The 26,565-nt window shown below is 45.7% G+C and overlaps 1 pseudogene; it reads left to right on the forward strand.

Moving 5' to 3' along the window:
• Positions 1-23,262, forward strand: part of LOC104875374 — an 82,226-nt pseudogene extending 58,964 nt beyond the window's left edge.
• The last annotated feature ends 3,303 nt before the right edge of the window (positions 23,263-26,565 follow it).

Genomic DNA, 26,565 nt, shown 5'->3' on the forward strand with positions numbered 1-26,565 from the left:
ACTAGGAACTGCAGAACAGCCAAGCTGAGGAAGAAGCCCTAAAAGATTCCAAAATGGGTTGAGGTGAAGAAGACCTTGCCAGCAAAGAGACAAAAACCCACGTGGCTCTACTTCATTGACCACACAGGTGCCAGAAAGCAAAGGAGAAAGACCTGGAAAGTCTGAAGACAAAACCTATTTTGACACTCGCATTTTATACCCCATCAAAAACTAATCTTTCAGTGTGAGATCTCACTCCAGAAAGGATGGCTCCTATCAAGAAATCAACCAATGACAAGTGCTGGGCTGTAAGGAGAAAGGAACCCTTCTCCACTGGTGGTGGGAGCGTGGACCGGTGCAACCACTGTGGATATCAGTGTGGATATTTCTCAAAAATATAAAACTAGATAATGCATTTGACCCAGCAATACCTCTTCTTGATATCTTCCTGAAAAAATTAAAAGCATCACACCCATGTTTATAGCAGCACAGTTTGTAATAGCTAAATCTTGGAAAGAGCCCAAATGCCCATCAACTGACAAATGGATAAAGATATGTGGGGTTTTTATACAATGGAGTACTACTCTGCCATAAAGACGGGTGAGCTTCAGATATTTATAGCTAAACGGATGGGCCTTGAGACCATACTCTTCAATGAAATAAATCAGACACACACGTTTAAATGCTGCATTGTTTCTCTGGTGTGAGAAACTGAATGTGGAAATAAGGGCTGAGTTTATAATGGATGTTGGAAAATGGATGTTGGAAAATGGGAAGAAAGTGTTTAAATGTGAAGGGGAACAAAGGAGAAGGGAGGAAGAAAGGAAGGAAGGAATAAGAAAAGTGGAAATAGAAGGAAAAATAGAAACAATGCTTTTGTACCTAGGGAAGGGAGGGGAGGGGATTAAGGAAGGGAGTGGGATAAAATAAAATCAAAAAATTTTAAAGTGTGAGATCAAAATAAAGACACTTGGTTACATACAAGAGATCCAAGTGTTTACCATCAATAAATCAGTTTTGAATAAGTAAGTTAAGGATTAACTCTAAAAAAATAAGCAAATCAATTGATAAATTTAAGAAAATGACATAAGATGCAAATAACTACAGTGACAGGGGAAATAAATATTGAAACCAAACCACTAATGGTCATGAGCTTCATGGGTTTAAAAAAAGTTGAAATGCAGAGCAAATAAAGTATCTGTCTGCATAATTCTCAGTGCATACTATCTTCAAAGTATTACTGAAAACTTGCAGCATATACATGAATCAAAACATCACATTATCCCCCTTTAAATGTGCAATTACTGTGTGTCAACCAAAAATAAAAATTTCCAAAGATTTCTCCATGGAATTGGGGAGTTTAGTGAGATAAAGGAGAGAGCTGCTCATAAGAAATGAGGAGGATTCAATTTGTTAAGTCTTGACTTATTCTGGTGTACATAAAATTACTGACTAATTCTAGACATTGCCTAAAATCTTTTTGGGTAATTACTAGAAATGGAGAGATGAATAACTTCTTAATCTCAAACTACTGAAGGAAAAATAATAGAACAACAAAATTACCAAGCCTTAAAAGACAAGAAATAAGGCATAAAATAAGATCTACAGAACAAGCTGAGGAGTATACAAAGTATGCTCACATCGACTGTGTTAAAGCAATTCTTTGTGGACAAGTTAGACTTTGATGTAGTTAACAGTGTACACTTACAGCACTTTCTATCAAATAAAAACATGGTGCACTGACCCCATCCACCTTATTCACCAGATCTGGCACTGTGCAACTTGTGGCTCTTCTCCGGAGTCAAAATGACCACGAAAGGAAAATGTTTTGAATTCGTTCAGGACATTGAGGCAAGCAGGCCATCACAATGGAAGATACAAAAGAGGATTTCCAGAACTACCTCAGAATGTGACAAGAATGACGGCACACGTGTGTTCAAAGCAAGAGGAGGATTTTGAGGAGGGTTCGTGGCTATGTATCTTTTACTGTAGAAAAACTTTTTAAAATTTAAACATCCATCAGTATTTTGGTCATACCTCATACACACATTACCTTTTTAAAAATAAATGTCAATGTAAAACCTTGTTTAAAAAATACCTAGCTGGGCGTGGCAGCACGCATTTATAATCCCAGCACTCAGGAGACTGAGGCAGGAAGATCACCATGAGTTGGGGACTATGTAGTGAGTTCAAGGCCAGCCTGAACTACCTAGAGAGACCCTGTCTCAGAAACACCTGTGCCCAACACCTGCTGGCCATAGATAAGATGACCTTGTAGCTAGGAAGACTCCAGGCTCCTCTAACCCAGGGAGCACTGGACCCAGAGGTGCCAGTGGGCTGCTGGGTGACCTCATCTAGTGCCCTCCCGATCCCACTCTTGGAGAAAGTCTCACCCTCCCCTCCTTCAGGGTGACAACCCCACAGGGCAGCCTCTGCAGGTCCCACGCAGTGAGGGGTGGTTCCCCCCTCCCCTGCAAATCTGTCAAATCTTCAACTAAGTGAAACCCAGGCTTCTCCTGCCACCTGGTGGCCATGTCTTTTTCCTTGCTCAACCTCCAGTTGCCTCCAACACACATCCGCCACCTCATGTGAGTCTCTTAATGAGACGGAAGGGAGGACCAGAGATGTGTACCGTGCTCCTCAGGATCCACAGCTGATCAGGGTGGTGCTAGGGATAGGACTTCAGTCTCTGGACTTTGGTGACATTTTGCTTTCACTCGCAAGAGGCCTGAAGGAGACAAAAATAAAAGAGAGAAGGGAGGTTGAAGAAAATGAAAAGGAGGCAGCACAGGGACCATCACCTTGTGCCCAAGCATGGGGAGGACAGAGCGAGTCTCCAGAGCACAAACAGCACCAGTCCTATCCTCTCCCTCTTTTATTTCCCCTCTCCAACTCCCGCACTCTTGTTGGGAAGGATGGAAAAACCCCAGAAACAGGTCAAGTCTCCAGTTCCACACCAGGCTCCACTCCAAAGCAGCCCCAAACTAGGAGATGGAGAAGCTCTGATGATAAATTGGGCTCAGAGTCTGGATTAATAGGCAATGTAGACAAGCTTGTTACTGCCTCTGAAACTCAGCCAGAGCTGTGCGCTACCTAGAAATAAGCCCAAAGCCAGGTGTGGTGATACACACCTGGAATCCCAGCACTCTGGGAAGCTGAGGCAGGAGGATTTCATGCTATAGTCCAACCTGGGCAACTTAATAACTTAGCAAGACCCTGACTCAAAATTGTAAAAATTAAAGGGCTGGGATGTAGCTCAGTGAAAAGGCCCTGGATTGAATTCCCAGTAATACACACACACACACACACACACACACACACACACACACACACACACACACACCATGAGCCTAAACTCCCAGCCAGCCCAGCTTTTGCTGAGGGAGAGAACAGAAGGGAAAACTTTAAATGTGTACACGAATCAAAATATCACACCCAGCCAGGGTTTTGGCTCAGTGGTTCCACTGCCTGCCTTGGAAGCACAAGGGCCCAAGTTCAATCCCCAGTACCAAAAAAAAAAAAAAAAAAAAAAAAAAAAAAAATCACACCCAGAAGCAGGAACAGAAGAAGAGCAGCTCTTAATCCTGTCCAGAACCATGTTCACCAACACACCAGGAATACCCGCTGCTAAGCACAGGTTTGTTTCACATCTTGTTAAGGAAACTCTCATTATCCTGGCTACTGTCTAGGTCTGGATTGTCCTCAAGGGCCTGGGTACTAGGGCCTTGGTTTCAGTACATGGCACTAATGGGAGATGGTGGAACTTAGGAGGTGTGGCCTCCTTGGGAGAAGTTGGATGATGGGAAGTTGCACCATTGGAGGGGACACAGGAACCCCACGCCCTTTTCTCCACCCTGTCTCTTGCACCCTAGCATAAGGTGGGCAGCTTCCTCTTGCTATGAGATACTGTGCAGCCACAGGCCCAGAACAGGGCCAAGCAACCATGGGCTGACACCTCCCAAATCGTGAGTCAAAATCAACCTTCCCTCCTTCCTCATTACTCATGTGGCTGTCTTGTCACAGCAACAGAAAGCTAAGAAGACAATTGTGTATGCTTTCATTTGACTGACCCTCAGGGATATCATAGGTGTTCGGGCTGAGAAAAACCTCGGAAGCCTGGCAATGGAGCTGAGTCCAGGACAAAGACTGGCAAAGCACACAGGAAGAGGAAACAGAAGTGGTGAACCAGATGTAGATAGCAGAATGTTACTGGGGACTTAGGAGTCAGGGTGCAATCACTGAAGCCCACGGTGGGAGCTGAGAGAGGCCAGGGCAATCTCATCAGCCCTGGAATTTCACGCCACTCACATTTTTTAAAACTTTTAATTGTGCTGCCAGGGATTTAGCTCAGTGGTTCTGCCGCCTGCTTCGCAAGCACAAGGACCCGAGTTTGATCCTAGTACCAAAAAAACCAAACTTTTAATTGTGGTAAGATACACTTAAAATAAAATTTACCATGTTGCCCATTTTGTAGTACACAGTTCATCATGTTCAGTAAAGCTGCACTGCTGGGCAACCAACTTCCAGAAATCTTTCTATCTTGCAGACTGAAGCTCTGCACCCATTAAACAGACTTGCTCTGCACCTCCCCAACCCCTCCCCCGTGCCCAGCGCTCTACTTCCTGTCTGTGACTTGGACAACTCTAGGGACCGCAGGTAGGTGGAACCCTATGACACCTGCCTTCTGTGACTGGTTTATTTCCTTTCACATCATGTCTTCAGGGCTCATCTGTGTTGTAGCAGGTCTCAGAACCTCTGCCCTTTCTAAGACCAAATAATATCCCATACTGTATGTGGCAGTTCATCAGCTGATGGACATTGGAATGTCTTTTGGTGGCTTCTACCTTTTTGCTCTTGTGAGTGATGCTTCTTTGGGCACAGGTGTGCAGATATCTGTTTGGGCCCTGCCTCTTTCCAGAATACACCCAGAAGTGGAATAACTGCACCATACAGGGATTTTATGTCTCATTCCAAGGTTCCGCCGTACTGCTTTCCACAGAGGCCAGGTCATCTTACATGAGTTCTCCACACCCTCACAAACACTTAGTACTCTGGAGTCTTTACAGTAATAATTCTATGGGGTATGTTAGCCCCACTTTTCTTTTAAGAACTAGGAATTGAACACAGGGCCTTCACTCTGAGCTACACCCCCAGTCTTTTCTTTTCTTTTCTTTTTTTCCTTTTAGACAGGGTCTTGTTAAGTTGCCAAGGTTGTGATCCTCCTGTCTCAGCCTCCCAAAGCACTGGGATTACACTGGAATTATACCACATCTGGCTCAGCCCGCTTTTGATAGAGAACCTTTGTCTCTGTCTCCAAATCAAAAAGATCAGTTGAGTTGAGCATATTGTAGGAGTACAGACTCTACTGAGGTTAGTCAGTGTGAGGCTGGGGACAGTAACAAGGCAGTGAGGCTCATCTGGGGACCTCAGTCACCAGCTTTATAATCTCACCTATGTCTTCCACTTTGTCCTCTGCCACCCTCTCTGTTCCCGAGCCCCACCCTAGGCAGCTTCCATGAATTCTGGCTCCCACCACCACCCACCATGGAGCCTGAAAGCGCAGCAAACAGGGAGAGCAAGAGCTGCCAAAATCCAGCAGAACAGACTTATTTCTGAGCCTTCCCTCGACACCTGAGTCTTCCTGTTTGCTCTCCTCTGCCTCCTCTCTGTAAGCGAAATTGCCTGGGTCCTTATCTCCCTCTAATCGGGCTGGGAAGTGCTGGCAGTTCCTGACAAGCTCTCGGCCGCTGGCAGGATCAAGTGAGATTACAGACAAGCAAGCACTCAAGTTTGAAGTGGTACATCAATGTTCAGGATTATTAATAATCTCCCATTGATCTCTTAATACAAAAAAAAAAATAGAAGCCTCCTCCCCTGGGGTTTCCATGGTGAAAAGATGGCTGGGACTCTCATCTCCTTGGCCTCCTCCTTCTCTCTGCTGGGTCCAGAGCTCTGACCCTGTCGTTCTGTCACCTTTGTGATTTATCACCAACTACACCTTGCTGTCAATCAGAAGTCGAAAGTCTGTTGTGAGTCAGGTACATAAAGTGATTCTGCTGGCTCCTAACATTCTAAAGCCATTTTTATCTTGGGACCAACATACAGAAACTGGAGGGGTCATTTTCAAATTCCAGGATTCTAACATTTTTGGAAGCATTAGAAGACCTGGAGACCTGGCCACACGGGGCTTGCTTTTTACCTGTGATGGCATCCGACCCGTGACCATCTTGAACTGGGGATTTGAAGTTGGGCCTGGGACACACAAGAAGCCCTGAATGCGGAGGGCAGGAATCACACCAAGCTGTCATATTCTGTGTTTGTGAAATCACTGAGTGGCACTAGGGAGTTAGATTTGGGTGGGAGTCATCTGTAAAACCACTGGCCCTCCAATGTGGTCCCCACTTTCTGGTGAGATAAATCCTTCAAAATGCCAAGAACAACAGTCCACTGCCAGCCTCTAAAGCCACAGCACTGTCTCACCTCTGTGTCTCTGGCTGTCTTCTCTGTAGTGTCACAGCTGCCTACTCATCATGTGTGTGGCTCCCCTGCCAGACGAGGGAGGAGATGTGGGTACAAGGTACCGAGGAACAATGGGAACCAGCTCTTTCTCTCCAACCTGGGTGGAGATCAGGACTCAGATATTTGGAGATTGAATTTAATTAAAGTGGGATTGTGGTAGCTTTAAGCATGTGCACCTCATGGCCTTGTGTAAATCTTCCATCTCCCTGTGTTGTAAGCAAACCACAGGTCCCCAGTCTGGTGTCACTGCAATTCCAAGTGTTCCAACAGGCCACAATTCCAAGTGTTCAGGATCTTGGGGAACCCCATAAATTTCACAAGAGAGTCAAAACTCACGGGAGATGAGCTGGTACTAGACTTAGGATTCCCTAGTGAATTGTGTCCAGCAAGGTAGATGCTCCCTGTTAGGAAAAATAGCCTGATATCTTCCTGACTCATCCTTCCAGAGTGTGAGGATTACATGCTTAGTGAGACCCTATCTCAAAATAAAAAATAAAAAGGGCTAAGGTGTATCTCAGTGTAAAGACCCTGGGTTCAATCACCAGTACTGCCAAAAAAATGGGGGGGTGCAGTGTTCAGAGCAGGCCTGGCAGACCAGGGTGGAAGGGACTAACAAAAACACTTTCAAAGGGCAGCCTAGACCTCTTCCAATACTCGAGCCAGAATTCCAAGGAAAGGCAATTCTGTAGTAAGCAAGGAAAGAGATCAATTCTTTTTTAAAAGCGGTACCTCCTGGGATATTTAAAAGCCAATTTACAGCCGGGCATGGTGGCGCACACTTGTAATCCCAGCACTCGGGAAACTGAGGCAGGAGGATCGCTATGAGTTTGAGACCAGCCTGGGCTACATAGTGAGTTCCAGGGCAGTCTCAACTACATAGTGAGACCCTGTCTCAAAATAAAATAAAAGCCAATTGAAAGACTAAAGATGCAGATAGAAGGAAAGAATAAGGGTCTAGAAATAGACCCAGGGTACTATGAGTTTGACCAGCCTGGGCTACATAGTGAGTTCCAGGGCAGTCTCAACTACATAGTGAGACCCTGTCTCAAAATAAAATAAAAGCCAATTGAAAGACTAAAGATGCAGATAGAAGGAAAGAATAAGGGTCTAGAAATAGACCCAGGGTCACCCACAGAGAAAGAAACATTCTCTCCAAGAAATAATGCTGGAACAATGGCATATCCACATGTAAAATAATAATAATAATAAAATCTTTAACCCTTATCTCACACTGCACACAAAAATTAACTCAGAAAGCATCACACCTTCACGTAAGGGTTGAATTCTCAAAGCATCAGAAAAATAGCACTGGAAAAAAATCTTTGTTACTTTGGGTTAGGCAGATATTTTTTAGAGATGACACTAAAAGCATAATCCATAATAGAAAAAAATGATAAATTTTGACTTCATCAAAATTAAAAAACCTTTGCTCTTAAAAAGCACCATTAAGAAAATGGAAAGACAAAAGCCACGGACTGAAAGAAAATCGTTGCAAACTATGTATCTGATAAAGAACTTGTACCCACAACATATAAAGAACTGAAACTCAGTGACAAAACAACCTAATCAAAATAAGTAAAATATTTGAATAGGCATTTCACCAAGAGCTATATAAATAGCTAATAAGCCCATGAAAAGATACTCAGTGTAATTATTGACTAGGGGGATGCAAATTCAAACCACAATAAGATACCATTAGACACCCACTGGAGAAAGAAAAACTCAAATATTCAAGGGAATGCAAACTTGGAAATCAGTGTGGCCGTTCCTTTAAATGTTACGCATACAGTATCGGGTTCTCAAGTGGAACAGAATCAATCAAAAAATGTATGCATAATTTTTCAAGGGGGTTTATTAGGGAGGCTCACAGGGCCAAAGGCAGACAAGTCCACAATGACCATCTGCGAACTGAGAGCTGAGGGATCCAATGGCAGTCCAAAGCTGGAGGTCTAGAAGCTCACTGTAGAGTCGCAAGTACGAGTCTGTCTCGGAAGGCTAAAGAAACTGCAGATCCATTTCCAAAGGTGACAGCACAGATTGGATCTCTTCCAAAGCAGAGCCAAGCGCTTTTCCTTTTTCTGTTCAGGCTATACGTTTATTGGTTGATACCACCCACTTCTGAGGAGGGTCTTCTTCCCTCATTTGTTTAGCTATGTGTCAATCACCCATAGACACACCCAAGATTTTACTAATACGCGAGGCGCTTCTTACTCAAGTTGATATATCGTGATTAGCAACTATACATACATTTGTCATATAAACAGCAACTCTACTCCTAGGTATCTGTTCACCCAGGAGAAAACACATCCACACCAAGACTTGCATGCTAATGTTTATAGCCACTCTCCACTTAATAGCCCCAAACTGAAAACAATGCAAATGTCCCTCAGCTGATGAGCAAATAAACAAGATTTGTTACAGCTACACAGTGGAATATCGCCCAGTGATCAGAGGGAATAAACTACAGAGCTATCAAACAGCATCGTTGAAACAAAAGCCCCACGCTAAGTTAAAACGTCTGCATTTTTGTATTATTTCGTTTATATGAAATTTCTAGAAAGAAAAAAACTCCAGAGATAGTAAACAAATCAGTACGTGTCTGCCTCTGATGTTAGAAACAGGCAGGAGGGAATTGGATGGGGATAGGGTGGGAATGGAAGTGGTCTAAATGTCAAAGGGGGCCGCAAACCGTATAAATACTGAAAATCGTCGAAATGTTTTCTTAGAATAGTTCCATTTTATGTAAATTATATTTCAGTAAATTTATTTCTGTTTTTTCAGTGTGTAAATTATATTTCAGTTTTTTTATCTGCTGTAAATTACTCAGAAATCCTACCCCCATATATCTATCCTAGATACACTTTAGCAAAAATACAAAATAACCCATGCATTAGTCTATTGTAGCATTTTTTTCCCTTAAGCAGAAGGCTAGAAACAGACCAAAGCCCACTGGTGGGGGACTGAGGAATCATCTGTGGTCTATCTGGGGCTCTACAACTATAAAAAGGCATGAAGTGGGTTACAATGCACACTACCCAATACATTCCACAAAATACCATTGAGAGAAACAAATAGCACTGCCAGGGTTTGTTTGGTGAAGGGAAGTTTGAAAAGAAAGAATATTGCCAGCCATTGTGGCACACATCTGGCTACTCAGGAAGCTGAAGCAGGAGGATTCCAATTTCAAGCCACCTTGGGCAACTTAGTAAGATTCTGCCTCAAAACATTTAAAGCACTGGGGATATAGTAGAGCGCCCCCCGGGGTCCATCCCCAGTACAGCAGCGGGTGGGGGTGGCGGTAGAGAGGGAATATCAATGTATTTAAACATGTATTTACTAGGACCGGGGATTTAGTTCAGCCGTTTGGTGGCCTGCCTTGCAAGCACAAGGACCCGAGTTTAATCCCTGGTACACAAAAAACATGTATTTGCTTATCCTTTCAATACAGAAGCTACTAAAGACTTCGCTTGGACTTTTTGTTTTAAATGTTGCTTTCCAGGGGTCTTACCGGTACTCCTTTAGTCTAGAACAGTAGTGCGTGCGGCGAAAACCCTGCCAAACACTGTGACATCAACAGTTGCCACAACTGCTCTGTGTCTTCAGGGTTGGCCACAGCGGTGCAGAAGCTCAGATGCAGAAGACAAGAGCAGCGGGTAGCCCAGAATCCCGGAGGGTGGAGTTCAGGCAAATCCTCTCACCCCAGCCAGTCTCAGGCTGACACTGGGAAGTCCTTGGACCTGAGCTGGGATGAGACAGGCGGGATCAGCTCTCTGGAGCAGTGAGGCCTGGCTCGGCACACAGTAGCCAAGGAGACAACATCTCACACATCCAACTGGCAAATCGAGAGGCCTGACAATACCAGATCTTTAATACAAGCCTGCATTAGAATGGGGTGGAAATGTAAATCTGGACAATTGTTTTGGAGAGCAATATAGCCTTACCTGGTGTTGCCCTTGCTCTTCAATCCAAAACCATTTTTAGCTTTCCACCAGGAGACATCAACAGATCTCGTTACAGAATTATTGATAAGAGAAAAAATAAGAAAATCTAAAAGTTCATTGGTAGGAAAATTTATAAATAGGCTATGCAATATTCATTTAATAGACTGCTCTCCAGAATTTAAAATTAATAAGCTATTATATGTAGCAAGATTGCCAGATTTTGAAAAACAAAATGTCAATTTTTTTAAAATGGCTTTAGGATGTTATGCTATGCATACCATAGAAGTTCTGTGAAAATTCTAAATGCATAAAATGATACTCCACAATATCACAGAGATATATGTTCATTGAAATGCAATATGAAATCATTTTAAATAGAATAGACAAATATATTCTGAGTTTATGGTAATGCCACATCTAGGGAGGAAAAAGCAAGATGCAGAGTGAGGAGTGATACAAAGGGTCCTCCATCTTTCTTATATTATTTTATCTCCTTTAAATATTCAAAAATATGCATCTGAAATATTAATGATTGAAATGAGAATCTGAGTAATAAGGCATGAGTGCTGCTGACCTGATGCTTTGTACTTTTCTATGTTTTGGGAACTCCTTCCTCACACTGAAGCACCATCCCTTATGATAAGAGGTTTATTATCATATTCCTGCTCAGAGGAAAAGCCCACAGGCCGACATCCGGGGCAGCAGGATGGCCAGCATCTGACATGGCCAGAAGGTGGCAGGTCAGTGCCCGGCTCCATAGCCTGCCCTGACCTCCCCTCAAGATCCCTTCTGGGTCCAACCACATGCACACACCGGCAGTGACATTTGTCATAGCTTATGTACAATAATTACATATTTGTCTTTCCTATGAAACTGTGCCATACTTTGGGGTAAGATCCTCAATGCGTTTGTTTCTTTCTTCCTGGGGCCAGAGAATGTTACTGCAGACAGCTTTAAGTGAGTGCATGAATGAAGGGAACATCTCCATTTTGCATAACTGCCTCTTAAACTTGGCAAGAAAGAGAGGGCACAGGTCACAGGGCTTGTAAACAGAACAGTTAATTAATGCTTAGTACTGATTCCCTGGTGCAGCACAAAGGGTCAGGGGGCACCATGGGCTAAGCTACTTAGGAGTCCTTGGCACAGGGAGAAGCCAGCATCGGGCAGAGCTGTGGGACCACAGGGGAAGGAGAGCAACTGGCTCATCTAACTCTCAAGGCCTGGCAGTCCTGCTCATTAGGGCTAAACTTGACCTTGCCAATTTGGGGAGCCAGGCGGTGCCTAAACTTGTCTAGACAAGGGGAGCAGCCAACTCTTCAGGGCATCATGGCTGGGTGGGGAACAGAGGACAGGTCTGGACCTTCCTCCCAACACTAGCAAGGTGGTCCCTCACCTTGATGTCCCTGGCTGCAGGCCTACCAGGCCCTGGACATGTGTCAAGCCCCAAAGAAGCAGAAAGATGAGTAGCATTGGATTCGTCTCACTCCCACTTTGGGAGTGTGGAGACAGAAGCTGAGGGGTGGGGAGCCCTGCCCAAGTCATGGTGCCGTGAATCTAGGGCCGAAGCCAGATGTGCAATGCCAAGCTTGCTCAGATTTCAAGGGCTTCCTGGGAGGACTCAGCAGGATGTGCCAGGCGTGCAGGGGACAAACGCCCACCCCTGAGCCTCCCAGGAGGCTTCCACAGTGGTTGCAAAAGTCTCAGAGCAGGCTGTGACTCAGAAATGACACCCACGTCTGCTGCGCGGTACCCACCCTCCATCCACAGCCAGGAGGGGCGCTAGGTGGCACATAGCTGTGAAGTGTCACAATCACAGCCATCTGGGTTGCCCAGGAGGCAGAAAGTAAAGTGGATGAAACCATCAAGTGAAAGAGAAGGGCAGGCAGATTGCAGAAAACCTGAAGGAAGTATCCCAGCACACTGCAAGAAGCGGGAGAATCTTTTCCTGCCTTCTCCTGCTAACTGTTGCCATGGCCTCCTAATTTGCCTGCCCTGGAGGTCTCACCAGAATACCTAAAAGTGGGAGTTAAAAAAAACATGGTCCAAGTTAAAAATACAAAAAACGCTGGGAAGCTAGGGCAGGAGGAACGCAAGTTGGAATCCAGCCTGTACAATTTAGCAATTTAGCAAGATCTTGTCTCTAAAAATTAAAGAACTTTTTTTTAAAGCTGAGGTGTAGCTCAGCAGTAGAGCACCCCTGGGCTCAATCCTGGTACCACAAAAGCAAAACAAAACAAACCTAGTTAAAGAGTTTCCAGCATGAAATAAACTCAGCATTACAGCAGACCCTTAGTCCTTTGTTTTATTTTCAGAGGTTTCAGCTACCTGAAGTCCAAAAATATTCAGGAAAAGTTCTAGAAACAGGGCTTTTATCTGGAACTCAAGAGTGGTTAGCAGCATAAAACAAATACAATCACATCAACAGATTAAAGGAGAAAGGTTCTGTGATCTTAAGAGTCACAGGAAAACACTGGATAATATTCAGCTCTCACTCGAGATGATTTACTTGAAGCTCACACCAGATAACAGCAGAAAATGGCCTCAATCTACCTGGGCTGCTGGATTCACTGATGCGGAGGCTGGCACTGAGGACCACAGAGGGCAGCTGAAGCCACGAAAATTGACTCATCTGGGAGCCAGAGACAGAGGCCAAGGCATAACAAGCTGTCCCTCCCAGGGCCAGCTTCTCTGGCTTGAAGATGCCAGCTGTCCCTGCATCCTCACAAGGTCACCTCTGTTTGTGTCTCTATCTTTGTATGGCTCATGGGGACCTCAGTCAGATTGGGCTGGGGCTGTAACACAGACCTCATTTTACCTCTTCAAAGGCCTCATCTCCCAACACAGACCTCCCAGTGGGAGGTGCAGGGGTCAAGACATAGGGGTCATGAGGGGCACATTCAGCCCATAAAAAGTAGCTGCCAAAAACTCTGTGGAAAACACCATTGTTACCAAGACAGTGAGTTCTTGATTTCTGCGGGGTGGGTAGCAGTTATCAGAAATTTTTAAAATTTGAATGTGTTTTACGTAATAAATAAAAACATAAAATTTCCTAATACAAATGGTGTACTGTGTGGTGTTTCAATATATGTATGCATCGTATAATGTTCAAGTCAACATAGCTTATCTCCTCAAACATTTTGTTTTGTTTTTATAGTACTGGGACTTGAACCTAGGGCCTTCACACTGGGCCTCATTCCCAGCCCTTTTTATTATTTTTTATTTTCAGACAGGATCTCACTAACTCACTAATTGCCCGCCCTAGGCCTGAACTTGCCATCCTCCTGCCTAAGCCTCCCAGAACACATTGTATTATCCTGTGTGGTAAAAGACATTCAGAACCAGACAAGTACTACATGCTTTGCTGTGTGTACCAGTGTGTCCCACCTTTCCAAGAATAGTAACACTTTTTACATAAATAAAATCTCATCTACCCACTTGCTTTTTTGCTATGAACAGAAAGAAATATCACTCACTGTTTTGTCAGGAATCCAACTTGGGGATTCCAGGGTGCACAGGGAGAAAGTTCAAAAATCCCTGGAAAGGTTAAATATTGTCCACCTTTTGAAGAGACCGAAAGGACCAGATTTCATAGGCAGCAGGTCCAGGGAGCCCCAAGGCCAGCAAGCTCCTCCGGCTCCTCCTCAATTGCCTGGGTCACCAGCTGCACTCTTGAGCATCCCTCGGGACAGGGGCCTTGAACTGGGGGCACTCACAATGCTTGGTACCCTTATCTGTCTCCATAGCACCACCCTCTCTGTGAAGCAGGGTCCCTGAGCTTGCCACCAGCCAGGGCCGGTCTAGTCCACAGCACAAATACCTGGGGGGTCAGGGACAAAGTGCCCTCACCCGCAAAGTGCCCCAAAGCTCAGCAAAACATAACAGGGATGGGTGGCCCAAGAAAGGGGTAAGCAGACAAGGCCGACACAAACCAAGCCAAGGCGCATTGTCAAATCTAGACTTACTACACATTTTCGTATTTTTCTGTCTAATTTTCTATATTTGAAACCCGTTATCATATAATTATGGGGACAAATCACTAGTGGCATTTTTAAGAATTTAGATATCTTTCAAAACTCTCCTCTCACCTCACTCCCCCTGACCCCTGCCCTAAGCTAACCCTCCTCTTGAGGTCAGACAGCCCCCGCAGCCTCCCGGTTGTTCTCTCAGAAAAAGGCGGGCCAGGTGGGACTCTGGCACAGTGCCTGCCTAGCACATGAGAGCCCCTGGGTCCAATCCCCAGCACTGCAATCAACCCATAAGAACCAAGAGATTTATGTCTTAGAAAGCACAAATTCACAGAGACAGCAGCCAGGAACAACCTCAAGCCTGCGGTCCTCAGCCTCCATAAGGAAGTACAGGCACAGAGAGATTAAATCTCTTGGGCAAAGTCCCACAACAGAGCCAGGCTCCAAACCCAGAGGTCTGGCCCAGGGTCTGTGTGCGCCACTTGTGTGTGCCCCCCGGGGCTCTGCCACTTGGCAGAGGTGGAAATAGGAGCCCTCAGCGCTGGGCAGAGCTGCACCACCCAGCAAGGATGTCACAGGGACCAAGGGTCTCAGGTGTCTCTGACACTGAAAGGTGAAGGGGCAGGAGAGAGAGACACCTCAAGTCTGCACAATGAAGAGTTCCACGTCCCTCTGCTCTGAACTGGAGGGTGTCCCCGCTAGACCTCAGGTCCTCTGCATCTCAGGGTCTTTACAGGGTGGGACCAGTGAGGTTGAGGGGGTCCCATGTGCAATAGCTGAGTGTTTATTAGATGATTACACAGCCTGACACCAAGAATGGCCAGCAGCCACTAGGAACAGGGAGAGATGCGGAGTGGAGACTCCTAAAGTTTCTGACAGAAACCAGCCCCACAGATGCCTCACTGCACTTCGTAGTTGTCTATGAGGAGAGAGGTCTCTGCTGTCTTAAGCCATCTGGTTTGTGGCACTTTGTTATGACACAGCCCCAGGACATAATCAGAGTCACCATCCATCTCAGCCATGCTGCCCACCCACCTCTGTCTCCTAAATCATGATGCTCAGAACACCCGAGTACATTCTGCAGAAGGCTCTTGTCAAGATTAGATAAGAATGGGGCTGGGGATTTAGCTCAGTGGTTCTTCTACCTGCCTTGTAAACACAAGGATCTGAGTTCAATCCCCAGTACAAAAAAAAAAAAGAAAAAAAGAAAAGAAAAATTCGATAAGAAGCCGGGCACTATGGGACACACCTGTGACCCTAGGAGGTTGAGGCAGGAGGATCATTGCAAGTTTAAGTGAGTCCAAGGCCATCCTTAACTACATAGCAAGACCCTATCTCAAAAAAGAAAACAAAAAAGATCATTCAGAAAATGCAGGACCAATGGTTGGCCTGGGTGTCACAAGGGTGAATGGCAAGGCCAGCTGTCATCATTGTCATCACCACCATTTTTGACACCTTCCCTGGCCTGGTGGGAGTTGGGGGTCCCTACAGTAGAAACCAGGTCCCGTGTCACACAGAAAGACTAGGTGTGTGGGAGAACTTCCCTTTCTACATAAAGTTCATGAACTCATCTTATAACGGGATTGAGAGTGGCTTAAAGCACAATTGACGTAACCTCAACACAGCACCCGGTAGCAACACCAGCCTCCAGCAAGACCTGAGCTACTGCTGTCCGGCCAGGAAATGACCAGCATTGTCCCCTCTGTGACACAACACTGGGCCCCATGGGGGACATTGGATAGCTAAGTCACACAGGGACATCCCCAAGGAAGAAATGGAGTCTTCTAGATCAAAATCACCTCTGCTGGGCCATGCTGCTGCTCAGGGCTCCTAGTGTGATATCCACCTGCAAAGTTCCTTCTGTAGTTCAAGCTAGAAAAGACCTCTCTAGTGACAAATGGGCCACATTTCTTCTCCACTGGATGAGTAACTTATACAGTGCTTCTGTCTCCTTCCCGCCCAGGCCAACAGGAGTCCCAGTGAGGAGTTGGACATTTAATTACAGTATCTCAGTCCTTGAGGGAGCCTACTTGTTCCTCGTCATGTCTTTGATTTATTTTCTTTTTCCAATAATCATATTGGATGTGTCTCTTATTCTAAGTGGCCTTAATTTTCTTTGGGAATGACGAAGCCAGATCCATGAAGCCATCACAGCAAATGGCTTCAGGAGTTGGTTAGCAAAAATTACAAGAAAGAGAGAGTCATCAAACCATGTCTAGAAAAACAGTTTCAGGAGTTTCTTACCCACTCAGAAAGGAGAGTTAAAAGGAAAAGATGATGCTTGGAGAACAGTAGCTGGCGGAGACACAGCCCATGTGCATAAAGAACAGAGAAGGGGGCCAAAAGGAAGAGGCTGTGACATGAGAGAGAGGGAAAAAGTGGGGGAAAGAGTATAAAATGGAATTTGAGGGATGTTTGTGCAACACTAAAAATATTGAGGAATAGCCAGGCATAGCAGTGCATGCCTGTGATCTCAGCATTTGGGGAGGCTGAGGCAGGAGGATCACAAGTTCAGGCCCAGTCTGGGAAACAGTGAGTTAGAGAGTAGACCCTGTCTCAAAATAAATAATAAAGGTCTGGGGATGTAATTCAGTGGGAAACCCCTGGGTTCATCTTCCAGTAACACACAAACACAAAGGAGCACTAAGAAATATTTGAACATTTGTGGACTCTGTAAGAACCAGGCAAGACTGCCTGGAGATGGGAAGTAATTATGAACATGTATAGTATTTTTTATGTAAAGGGTGCAGTATGTCCATACCAAGCATATTTTTAAATTTAAAATCTGAAAAAAAGATTCCACAGAGCCTAAGGTTTAAATAATGTCCTGCATAGAATTGCAGAGAGAGAAAATAGTTTGCTCAAGGTCTTGTCCTTGGGCGTGGAGAGGAGATGTCCTGGTTTGGTTTCTGATAAAGACTCTAAGAACTTTCACACAGTGCCGCAGGGCTCATCCTGGCTTTGAGGTCCACATCCCAGGTCCCAATATCTGACCATAAATGTAAGCTAAGATGAGGCAGCACCAGGTGGCTCGTGACCTATCCAGTGTAACAATTCATGAATCAAATGAATTAAATGAGAAAATTTTCAATAACAAAGCAGAAGCATCCCTAGACAATCAAAGCAGGATGGAACTCATAAATATCAGCCTTGCAATGAGGGTCATGCATGAAATCTTTCTGCCCTGACATCAGGCAAGGGGAGGAGATGTCTTGTGTCTTCTCGCCATTTTGGCTTTAGCTAAAGGACAGAATCAGTAAACATCTCTTCCTGTGGCTACCTGTCACCCAGCCTTTCTTGCATTCTCCATACATTTTTTTTCTCCTATACACTATCTAAGCAGTTTCCCCCATGTGATATAGACAATAGATATCCAGGCTTTCCTGGTCAGGTAATGCTTTTCACCAAGTCCAATGTCTTGGAGGAATTTAGTACATGCTCACTTCAAACAGGGCCCCAGCACACACTTCCCTTCCTGACACTGAACCTAGCCCAACCTCCCCTTCCTCCACCTGCCTTCCCCAAATGTGAGCTTGGAGCCAGAGCTGAAACTTTGCAGTTCCTTTGAAAAGCTGTATGGAAGTGTAATCAGGATCATCAAGGCTAGGAATAAGAACACAACTGATAACCAAGGTCACTGGCACAAACCTAAAGGGAAATCGGGAGTCCATATCACACATTATCCAGCCTGCAGGACTCTCTGTCTGCCAGACATTGAAAGGAAATCAGGTGACACCTTCTGTGGTCCAAGGCAAAAGGAGTATGGTAGGGGACTGAACAGTGTGCCCTTCCTTTGAAATATGTCCAAGTCCTAACTCACAGTGTCTGTGGATGGGTGCATGCTGGGAGATGAAGTCTTGAAACTGAAAACTAAAAGATCTTGGTATGAATTTTGAGTGGGCCCTAAATCTAACGACCAGTGCCCTTATAAGAGAAAGAAGTCAATCAGACATGATGGTATATCCAGTATTCTGAAAGACAGAAGCAGGAGGATTGCAAGTTTAAACTCAGTGTGAAGGTCCTGGATTTGAGCCCCAATGCTGGGAAAAGAGAAAGAATGAGAGGTAGAGAGGAAAAGAGAGAGGGAGTTAGTTGACACAAAGAGAAATAAACAAGAGACCACATGAAGAAGGAGAGAGAAGAGCCATGGATTTAGCTCAGTGGTGCAGCCACCTGCCTTGAAAGTACAAGGTCCTGAATTAGATACCTGGTACAAAAAAAAGGAGAAAGAAGTTGGAATATTGTGGCCATATTATCCTGGGGACTCCAGAAGCCTTCAGAGACTGGAGGAAGTAGGAAAGAGTATCACCTAGAGCCTACAGAAGGTGCATGGCCATGCTGAAATCTTGACTTTGTATTGCATCCAGCATTATCATAGAATAATTTTCTATTGTTCAAAGCCACCTTTGTAAACTTATAATGATTTGCAGCCATTGGACACTAATGTAAGAGCTATCCAAGCAGCTACATCACAAAGACAGGGGCTCTTGACTTACTTCTCTGGAAAAACCTCCTCTATCTATAGCCATAGTTAAGATCAAAGGAATCCTTAGTCATAGATTCTTTACTCCTGCTCTGATGTGTCACTTTGAAGGACAAATATTTAATCTTGAGTTTCTAATTGTCCAACAGTATACTTACTAGGAAGAGATTTAATAACAAAATTTGGGACAATTCTCAAATTTTGACAATGGACAAAATGAATTTTACCTGTTGCAACTACAACAGGTCTCTCTGACTAAATTAGCCAACAGGTGAATCCTGCTGCATAGTATAATGGAATACCTGACTTAAGGAAATTTTCCTTCCTCTACATATTACAAAATGGTGGAATTGCTTTGGATGTCTTGACCCAAAAGCTAGTTGAGAACTCTGCTCCACTGGGGCATTGAATTTTTCAAAACGTTAAAATTGAGTGGCTACTGGATGGTCACCCTACTTGAAGGTAGTAGCAGCTACAACTATACTAACAGAGGAAGACTTTGGGACAGAAACTAGAATTCCTGAATGCCCATCAGGTCAGAGCTATTCTAGAGACAAAACTTGTGGTTAACAGGGAAACAGCTTGCCAATTATTAGGACGTGCTTTTAGACTCCCCAAAGGTTGTTATAAAAATTTGCACTACCTTTTTTTTGTATGAAGGATCAAACTCAGGACCTTGTGCTTGCCAAGCAGGCACGGTGCCACTGAGCTACATCTCTGACTCTATACTACTCTTAACCTTGCTTCTTTGATGCCTACAGACCCAAAAGTTAACCACTCTTGGGCTGGGGATTTAGCTCAGTGGAACTGCACCTGCCTTACAAGTGCAAGGTCCTGAGTTCTATCCCTGGTACCAGAAAAACAAAAAACAAACAAAGACAAAAAGAAGTTAACCACTCTTATGAATAAATAATCTCCCACACTTATGCAAGCAGGCAGGACATCAGTGACCTGCCCCTACAAAACTGTGAAGAGGTATGGTTCACTGATGAAAGCAGCTTTATCCAAGAAGGACATTAAAAGGCAGATTATGCAGTTGTCAGTTCACAACAGGCCATTGAAACCAACTTGCCCCTCGGACTTCTCTGCTCAAAGTAAAGAGTTCATAGCCCTTACTTGGGCACTGATATTAAGAAAAGGCAGGAAGCTTCATAGTGATACAAACTCCAAATATGCCTTTCTGGTGATACATGCTATGCAGCAATCTGGAAAGGAGCTTTTTGACTAATAAGCAAGCATCTGTAAAACACAAGCATAAAATATTACAACTCTTAGATGTGGTCTATCTTTCCAAGCAAGTTCCTATCATTCACTGCAAGGGATCCCAAAAAGAAATGTCTAAAGTCTCACTGGGATATCAAAGGGCTGGTAGGGAGTCAAGAAGAGCAGCCCTACAGACCCTCAAGACCCTCACCTTATTGCCAGTTCCTGAGGACCCATTCTGGTCCTTCCTCAAGAGATGTAGTAACAAGTTATAAAAATCCTACATGGAAAATGGTAACTAAAATTTTCACATTACTAAGAAGAAAGCTATTCCTGAGAACCTCTGGAAGATCTGAGGCTCCCCTGCAGAAAGAAAGATTCCAGTACTGCTCCAGGTGCAGATAAGTAGTGTCACTAATGACCCTAACCCACCACAGCTTAAGTGGGCACCTGTATTGAGGGTCCTGTTTTTAATTAGATCCATTACGTGGGTGATCTTGCTAAGGTTATGTCTGTCAGGCTCTTGATAATTTATCTAACCTCTCTCTTTGCCATACTTTGTCCTCCAGTAGAAGATGGAAATCTGATCTCCTCCTCATATTTGTCCTCTATATCGTAAACATAATAGTAAAGTTACTTTTTCTCTCATCAAATAGGTAGCTCAATATGCACACACCACTAACTCTTTTTTCATTGTCTTCTAACAGCTTTTCCTCTTCAACCCAGCACCCCAAGATAGGTGGAAAGCACATAATCCTCAGTAGGTAGGGTCTATATCCCCTGCCAACTACAGGAAGCTACAGAAGACAGAGACCTTCACGCTCTCAGGACCCCATAAATTATGGGGATTCATGTCTCACAGGGGAAAATGAGACAGAAGATTGGGGCATGGCAAAGCTGGCTGGGGAAGTGGGGATGACCTGTTAACTACAAGATCCTGCCCACGTGTGGGAACAGTCAACAAAACCCTGCACATGGACTTCTTGCAAGGACTGAAACAGGTTTTTGATAGGCCTAGACCTGACATCAGTCTGAAGAGAGGGTGATACAAAAAGGACAATCCACATTGAGTTTTTGGCCACTATATTTATTCTTGCATGGTGGCCCACACTCACGCTATAGAGTATATTTCTTTCCTACTTTTACTTGGCCCAAATTCACTCTGCAAAGCCTGTTTCTTTTCCTACCTTTAATAAAACTTCACTACCTTTAAATAAAGGAAAGAAAGACAGAGGCTCAAATAAGATCCACTCTCTAAACGCTGGGGTGGAGGCAAGAAAGCTACACTCTTAAGAGACAGACTCATCATTACAGAGAGCCCACCTGCTGCAAAAGAACTCAAAAAACCCTGAGCAGTTGCAGATTAGATAAGTATCCTGATTATCAAGTCACATCTGCAAAGCATGGAGAAGAAAGGGAAGAAGAGGAGGGGAAGGGGAAGTCCCTGGATCACGAGGTTGTGGGACAAGGAGGAAGCGTCACTTAGAAGCCTTGCTCAAACAGCTGCTCTTGTCTAAGCCTGAGGACTCTGAGGTGGAGTGATCAAAGGAAAACAGTTTCCTTACTAGGACTCAAAATCTAGTTAGGACCTGCCCAGCACCCAGGGGCAGAGGCTGTCCTCTCTGCCCCCATGCCTTGCTGCCAGTCCAGGAACTATCATAGAGGTGAGGGCTGCAGGCCTGAGGACCTAGGCATCCAGGGAGGTGGGTCATATGTAGTTGCGCTCTCTGACCATGTAAAGCCAGCTCTGGACCCACTGCCACCCTCCAGGTACTCAAGTGGGTGGCCCTATGAATGCCAAGACCCAGGCACAAGGGCCCTGCAGCCTCTGTTCCAGATGCCTGGCACCTGCTCCTCCAGGAGCAAGATCCCTCCTCCAGCCTCTCCTGCTCCACTCACTTGGCACTTCCTGTCACCTCAATGGTGAACTGTGCCCCTCACACATATGTGCACCTGAGAAAGGATTGGCAGCCTGCCCTGTTCCACATGGAGGGGCATGAGAGTCCCAGAGGCACAGGAACCTGCACCATTTGCTAGCTTGAAACCCAGTCATTTATACCGCAGCTTTCAACAATCCAAGTGTCTCATCCCTCTAACCTAGAATTTAGGCTCTCAGCCTCCTCCTATCTCACACCCAGGAGTCTACACCCATAGCCTCCGCAGTCACATGCATCCCTAAGTCACCTTTCCTGCTTGTCTATGTCCTCTCTGGGATATGTTTCTTTCTCTACCTCCACATCTTCCAAAATGGCCTTCGCCTATCTGTCCTGTGTCTGGATCTCCACCTAACATCACTGGGTGACAATGCCTCTTCCTATCCCCAGCACCCTGCTGCCCTCTCAGCAACCTGGACTACTGGCCCCATGGCTGCTCCAGTACCCAGATGGGACAGTACGCCACACCACTGCTCCTACTGGTCCAGCTCAACTGCTGCCATACCTTCATCCTGTCCACCATGCACACACCATGCTGGCCCCATTGTCTGGATCACCCTGCTCATGCTTGTCCCTGAGGTAGACCGTCATACACTGTGGCAGGAGCTGCAGATGCACAACTGGATGTCTGAGGAATATTCTCACTTGTAGGACCTTTTTGAAGCTCTCCAGCTTCCCTTGCCCTTGGACTTTCTTCCATCATCTATGGAAATAGATTGGCCATGATTTCACCCTTCAAAACCTCCATAGGGAGGAGGCCCAGGGCCTTCTGAGGGAGCTGCACCTGGGTCTCTCAGGCTCCTGGCTGCACACCTTCATGGGGGTCCACGTGTGTCACAAGGACTATGTGCAGCTGATGCCCCAGCACTGGAAGGGTGTGACAGGTGACTCAGCTTACCTCCAACAGGTCATAGACTGGTTCCAGGCCAGGCACAAAGACTCCATCTTTGTGGTCAACAGCAACAGCATGAAGTGATACACAGAAAACATCCACACCTCCAAAAGTGAGGCGATCTTTGTAGGTGATGGGCAGAAGGACAACTTCACCCTTTTCACACAGTTCAACCACACCATCATGACCATTGGCACCTTTGGATTCTGGGCTGCCTACCATCAGGCAGAGACACCACCTACCTGGTCAACTTTACCCTGACAGACTGAATTCCTGAAGCTCTTCAAGCCTGAGGCTGCCTTCCTGTCAGTGGGTGGGCATTGGTGGCAACTTGTCTCCACTCTAGGAAACCAACAAGTGGACTGGGCAATAGGGAGACTTTACACAAAAATCAGATCAATCTAATGCTGGTGGTATATGTCTCTGAAGGCCTGGTAGCCTCTGGATAAGGTCCTGGAGCAGGCAGTTACCCAGTGTGATTCTAGTTGGCCAGACTTGGCAAGATGGAGGGGCTTTCTGGAACTGCTGAACATTCTAGAACCAGCAGAATATCTTTTCCTGTTAGCAGGCAATGTCTAGAGAAGCTCATGGCAGCTTTAGAAGTTGTACTGCCCATATCAGTAAGACTTCTGGGTGGCTGCTTCCCTACAAGAGTTGACCGTTTTCATCTTTTCAAGAAGAAGTGTTACTTCTCCCCTGGGTCTTCAGCAGACTGGAAGAATTCAGTTATCTAGAGCAAGAACACACTAACTCTGTTTCTGAGTGATTCTAGAGGATGCTTCTTCTAGAAAAGGCCAGGTCTAAAGCCTGTGAAGAACCATGCAGGGCCTTTCCAGAGGAGACATGTTCCAGAGTTCTAGATATAACAAAGGCACAACTGGAAGCTGAGGACCCCTCAACTGCCAGAAAGATGGAGACAGAGCAGGCAGTCTCTATCAAACAAGCTTCTTACCCTGCTCAGAGGCTCTGGAAAAGCTAGGGCAGTTGTGAGCAGAGCTGAATCCTGTCCAATCTCCAGCCCACAAAAAAGCCTCAGAATTCTGCTTTGAGGAGACAGACTAAATCATAGGTGAGAGGAGAGACAGATACAGTTGAAATGCTGCAGCACTGAAGCACAACCCTCTAGAGAGCCAGGGATACTTGGGGTTTTGGTTTTTTTGTTTTGTTTTGTTTTGTTTTAGCTCAAACTGCCAAAGACAGAAATGGCACATATTGGCTCTGGCTTTAGGATCAAGGAATCTTCCTCCTGTATGGCTGGACTGCTGTGGAGCTGGGGTCTGTTAACTGGAGGTCAGCAGCCTGCAGAAAACCAGGGGTGATTGTGCTCCTTGCCAACTTTTGTGTACCCCTAAGCTCCCCGAACCACTATGTATATCTGGCTTTGGGCAGGTCCAGGACTGCCTGAATGCAGCTCAAGCCCAGGCAGGAGCACAGAGTCTAACGAAGGAGGATGGGATTCAGACTCAGATTTCAGGAGCCCTTGCTGCTTTTTTGATGATGAGGGAAGATCGACGGACAGAGACACAATCAAATCTAACCACGCCCCCATCCAAGAAGCCAAGTTGCTGTCTTCTCGGGGAATTTCAGGGTACCATTCCCAACTCCCCGGCCAGAGAGAGTAGAGTAGGAGTATGAAAGTCTACATCACCCGAAAAAAATCTAGTTAGGAAAATAGGAATCAACTAACTTGACTCATGGTATTTGAGAGCCACAGACAATATTAGAAACTGACTTGAGCTAGGGGTGTTGGCACACTCCTCTAATCTCAGCATTTGGGAGGCTGAGGCGGGATGGTTGAAAGCTCAAGTCCAACCTGGGCAATTTAGCAAGACCCTGTGGCAAAATTAAAAATACGGAAAAGGACTATGGAGGGGGATAGCTCAGTGGGAAGGATAGGGGTTCAATCCTCAGTACTGCAAATTCATTCACTGAGGGCAGCCACACATCATCCTCGGTGCTGGGAGAAGCAAGTGCTGACTGCACAGGTCCACAGCAGAGGGCAAGGAAAATGAGTTCCTGGAACCTCCCAGCCTTGGTCCTTGGGGCTTTTTGCCTTTGGTGACTTTAATCTGAATCCTTTTGCTGTCATAGCCACTGCTCTGAGTATAACATATTTTCTAAGTCTTTCTGGCCACTTGTCCAACCCAAGGGGGATTTGGGGACAGGGAGAACTAAAGAAAGGTCACACTCGGCACAGAGAAGAGCAAGTTCAAGCACAGAGGAGGGGTGCACTTGAGGAGACCAAGGACTCCTGTGGGGTCTGCCCAAGGTCATGAGTCAATGGGAAGGAGAACTGGCTTAGGTGAAGCCCCTGGAAAGGGTGAACAGACAGGCTTAAGAGCAGCACCACTGTGGCCACATACCCTGGTCCTCTCCATATTTGCTCTGGGACACTGGCAAATCTGTGGCCTCCCTGAACCTCAGCACTGGCACCCCAGACATGAGACCCTGGCACATAATGGGGCTCTTGGCTTGAATTTCCCCCCAAAAGCAGACGCTGAGGCAAAGATCTGGATGGAAATGGTTGATCTGCGAAGTGACAAGGAAACATAGTGAGAGGAAGGCAATGGAACAACCCAAAGAACATGAGAAAGTGAGGGTGGTGCCTGACAAAGGTCACTGTGGAGAGCAACGGGGGCTGAGTACACAAAGGGGTCCTCAGGAGGAGGGCATTGGCCATGGCTGGATGACAAGGGAGCCCCTCCTAACTGCTGGGGGATCTGAGATAGTTTCTCAGGAACACCCCACCCCACGACTGCAGAATTCTAAAGGAACAATAAAGCTCTTCGACCTAGAAAACAGGGCAGGGGGAGAGAAAGGAATCTAAGGAGATTTGAGGAACAGAACTTAACCCAAAGGCCAACAAAAGCCCTTATCGATCGTTGCAGAGAAGAATCAATCAGAAAGGTAAGCAATGTGTTGCCAGAGTTGTGAGGAACAGATGAAGAATTTCAAAAAGGCTTCAGGGTGATGGAGAAGTGTGGGTGGCCCTCCATGATACACTAAGCAGCCCTGGAACTGTGTGGGAATCAGACTCAAAAAAGGTGCAGCACACAGCTGTCATTGCAGGGTGCTGCCCTCCACAAGCCCAACACCCCCGCGGCCTCTCTAGCCTGTGCGGTCACTCAGGGAGAGGTCTACATCTGCACCTGCACTCTCTCTGTCCCTTCCTTCCAGAAGAATCTATCTACAGAAGGGCCCACCCTCCCACCCACCTGTGCTCTTTTGCCCAGGCTAACTGGGAATCGCCTCCTTTTCCTCTTGCTGCTGCTTTCAACACAGAGTGATTTATGTGAATGTCACTGTGAAATACCAAGGCCGAGGGCAAAGAAGAGGGCTGGGCAAACATGCTCCGAGGGCCAGAAAGCAAAGGTGGCCCTGCCCATGTAAGCTGGCCAGGGGTCCTGGCAGGCAGTAAATGCAGAGGGTCTTGTAGTAGGGCACAGTGGTACATGCCTGTCATCCCAGCTACCCAGAAGGGTGAGGAAGGAGAATCACAAGTTCAAAGTCAGCCTAGGCAATTTAGTGAGATCCTGTTTCAAAATAAGGAAGAGCTGCCAGTATGGCTTTGGTGGTGAGTACTTGCTTAGCATGCACAAGGCCTTGGGTTCCATCCCAGCACTACAAAAAAAAAAAAAAAAAAAAAAAA

This window comes from Fukomys damarensis, unplaced genomic scaffold (genome assembly GCF_012274545.1).
Source record: "Fukomys damarensis isolate Sample0158 unplaced genomic scaffold, DMR_v1.0_HiC HiC_scaffold_17, whole genome shotgun sequence".
In the NCBI taxonomy this organism is placed as follows: domain Eukaryota; kingdom Metazoa; phylum Chordata; class Mammalia; order Rodentia; family Bathyergidae; genus Fukomys; species Fukomys damarensis.